Source organism: Leuciscus leuciscus (genome assembly GCF_965113295.1).
Source record: "Leuciscus leuciscus genome assembly, chromosome: 23".
NCBI lineage: Eukaryota > Metazoa > Chordata > Actinopteri > Cypriniformes > Leuciscidae > Leuciscus > Leuciscus leuciscus.
The window spans coordinates 29,070,384-29,074,053 of NC_138747.1; the positions used below are offsets into that span (position 1 = coordinate 29,070,384).

General features: G+C 37.7%; 1 long non-coding RNA gene across 1 annotated transcript; it reads left to right on the forward strand.

Annotated features, from left to right (window-relative positions):
• Positions 1-423: 423 nt before the first annotated feature.
• LOC309488388 lies at positions 424-3,057 on the forward strand. The gene is made up of 3 exons (XR_014202109.1): positions 424-576; positions 1,716-1,846; positions 2,058-3,057. It is a non-coding gene; the product is annotated as an uncharacterized lncRNA (long non-coding RNA).
• Positions 3,058-3,670: the final 613 nt, after the last annotated feature.

Here is a 3,670-nt window from a genome sequence, read left to right on the forward strand (position 1 = left end):
TCCAGTCTCAAATGTCACGAGGTGGAATTCGCAATTCAGACAAATACAAGCAGTCATTGAATTAGATCATACTGCACTAACTCAGATGTGCTCAGTGGACTTTGAGAATGTTGTCCTCAGCTCACGTGAATGGGCCCAGTGTAGAGAACTTACACAAATTCTTGGACCGTTTGCTGAGGCCACTGAATTGACCAAGGGTGACAAAATTGTTACATCAGCATGGTTGTCCCTACTGTCCTCGAGCTACATTCTCATTTAACATTTGTTGGATTACAATCATTTGGATGATTACGCTCATCCTGGACTTGCTGTCATAGCAACTGGGGCCCGTTCTTCGTACGTTGCTTGAAACATCCAAGATCAAATTATGAGACATCCAAGATGATATCATCGGCCTTATCATGATCTGACTAATTAGTTTCTTCGAACACACCTGCCAGTTATGATTAGTATTGCTGGATTGAGTTATCTGAGATAATTGCGCGTTCATGCGCTGGTTTAAACACAAATCTCGACCAGTCTCAGACCGCTCTTCAAGTCTACGAGAATCATCGGTTGCATCGCGGATAAACTGAAGTAAGTGAAAAAAACAACCATTTAAATGTGCTGCTGTATTAAGTAGCCTGTACATTTTATGCCAGACATGTTGCTCTGCTGACTTTCTCTGGTAGATAAGTATATGTACGTTAGTTTGAAAATGTTAACTTGGTGTTTGCTCGCTTAGTTTACACTAGGTAAGTTAATGTTAATTTGTCAACGTTAATCAATTCCTGACCAATTGCAAAAGGGAACATAAGTTTACCCGTGGCTTATTTAGATTTTTCAATGGTAAGTTAATTAACGTAAACCTTTAATCATTGAAGGTGTCTCGAGTCAGCGTCATTACGTTAAAACCGTAGAAGTTAACCTGATCAACAACTAAAGTGAATGAGCTAACTTACATCTAAAGCGACTGGCTTACACGTGTGATTAATGGTAACGTTAGCTAACAGTTGTGACTGGCGACACACACAATGGTCATTTATTTATGGCTTGTATGCATAGAAGCATTGCTGCATTGACACCAATCGGTTGATGTCAGTTGGTTTTCAAAAAAGTGTAGTACTAGCCAGAGGACACTGGGGGGCAGTAAAAATAAAAAAAGATTTTTTCGTGGCGATAATAGGGTTGACACACTATTGAATAATAAACCATAATGTCCGACTTATATTTATATTTCAACAATGAATTGGAGTAAAATTTATCATTTATCCTCTTGGTCAACTTTTAAGATCACTTGGTCTCAGTTTTCACTTTTATGCAGATGACACCCAGGTTTATATACATTCAAAACCTGATGTTAATGTGGCTGTGTCCTTTCTTTCTCTATGTATTTATGAGATAAAAAAATGGATGTCTAGGAATTGTCTATGTCTAAACAGTGACAAGACGGAGGTAATGCTCTTTGGTTCACCACACCAGCTGCGGAAGGCTGGGTCTCCAACTATAAGTGTAGATGTTTCTACACTTCAATTTCAAACAACAAGGGATACTCCACTTTAAAATGAAAATTCTGTCATCATATCTCATCCTCATGTTGTTTCAAACCTGTATGAATTTCTTTCTTCTGCTGAACAGAACGGAAGATATTTAGAAGAATATCAGTAACCAGACAGTGTCTGGTCTCATTGACTTCCATAGTATATTTTTTTAATAATTTTCTTTCACTCTTTTAGATTTGCCAGCTACCGCCACCTACAGGCATTTTGGAGACAGATTGAACCTGCAACAAGGAGAATAGTGCGTGTTGGTACACAGTCATCCACTTCCAGCTCCTGACAATGCCACTGATCCACCTCGTCGACCGGTAGGCATAGTTCATACTTAATCATTTTGTTTATAAAAGTAGCTTGCTGATAAATCTGCATCCGTAACAACACAACTGTCTAATTCAACATAATTAAAACCACATACAAGTGGTCTCAGACTTTTGGACCCCCACTTTACAAACATTTATGATGACCATGCAATGATTATCATTTTTACTACTAAGACTTGTTCCCCCTGCTCCCCACCAGAGCCGATGCCTTCCGATGATTGATGAACTGTTCCTGTTCTTGGTGTACCTATCACTGGGACTGAAGGAGAAAGATCTGGGTGATCGTTTCAATATTCATCAGTCCACCGTCAGCAGGATAATCAAAACCTGGGTAAATTGTACACCTTATTGGGTGCTGTTGGGATATGGATGTCTCCTGAGACAATTAGAGCCACGATGCCGAGTGTATTCGGCAAATACTCTGACACCCAAGTCCTTATTGATTGTACAGAGATGAGATGTCAGATGCTCTTACAGAGTGAGATGTTTTCACAGTATAAATCCCACACTACCCTGAAAGGAATGATTGGTGTGTCACCACATGGTGCTGTTACTTTTATTTCCTCACTGTATTCCGGCTCTATCAGTGACAAAGAACTGTTCAGGCAATCTGGCATTATCCCTCTTTTGGATAAAGATATGGCTGTAATGGTGGACAAGGGATTCAGAATTGACGACCTAGTGCCTTGCAAAGTTTACAGACCACCTTTTCTGAGTAAAAAGTCACAGCTGTCTCATGGCGAAGTGCTGGTCACTCAGGACATTGCACGGTTAAGGATACATGTGGAGAGGACAATTAGGCGCATCAAAGAGAACAAACTGTTTGACACTATTATCCCTCTGTCCATTTGTGGCAGTATCAACCAGCTTTTTGCAGTAGCCTGCCTCCTAACAAACTATCAAAACAAGCCACTGGTCAAAGCTTGGGCCAAATAACTGTGTTAACCTCACTGAGCCAGTCTCTATGGATACTAATACACTGAATGGTCAATATTATTGTCTCAGATCTGCTCGCTAAACTGCTAATGGACCTCCCTTAATTCTGTTCCATTTGTCTCTCTTTATAAACAATAACACTACATAACAATTTCAACAAACTGGATTCTCTGATGTAGATTTAACATATGTATTCCATGATACATGTTTATGTAGCAATACAAGTTATGTTATGTTTGACTTTGAGTGATTTAATTTGTCAAAGTGCCAACTGTTCATTAATTGCCCCCCTCTCTATCTCTTGTAGTAAAATGTACATCTTTTATACAGTCACCATGAGACACTGTATATGGAATGATTTAATTATTTTTGTTACAAATAAATCTGAAAAAATAAAACTTTTTTCTCTCCTTTGTGTTTATTGCAAAATACGCTGTATTTATATAACTTATTTATATAACATTTATGGTGTAACTTTTTGATGCAAATATTGCTTCTTTGGTGATAAAGAGTTTGGCATAACAGTGATGCATAAAACATTGAAATTGCCTGTAAGAGCCCCTCAAAAATAGCTATGGTTTCATTTCTAGATGTAAATAACAAACGTGAACTGTGAAAAAAAAGTCACCTTGTTTGAAAAATCTGAACCATATTTTACTGTCGAGTAATAAACAACATTAAGTAAATGGCACCTGTGTGTGGTGTAATTACTTTAAACAGGCATTTAAAAATTAAACAAAGCATGAAATAATTAATTACACAGATAGCAGGTGAATATAATATAACAATACAATAGTGAAATAAGCCAATACATTTTCCAAATTCAGGTGAAATGCATAAAATGTTATTTACTCCTGCTTCTCACAATAACAAAAG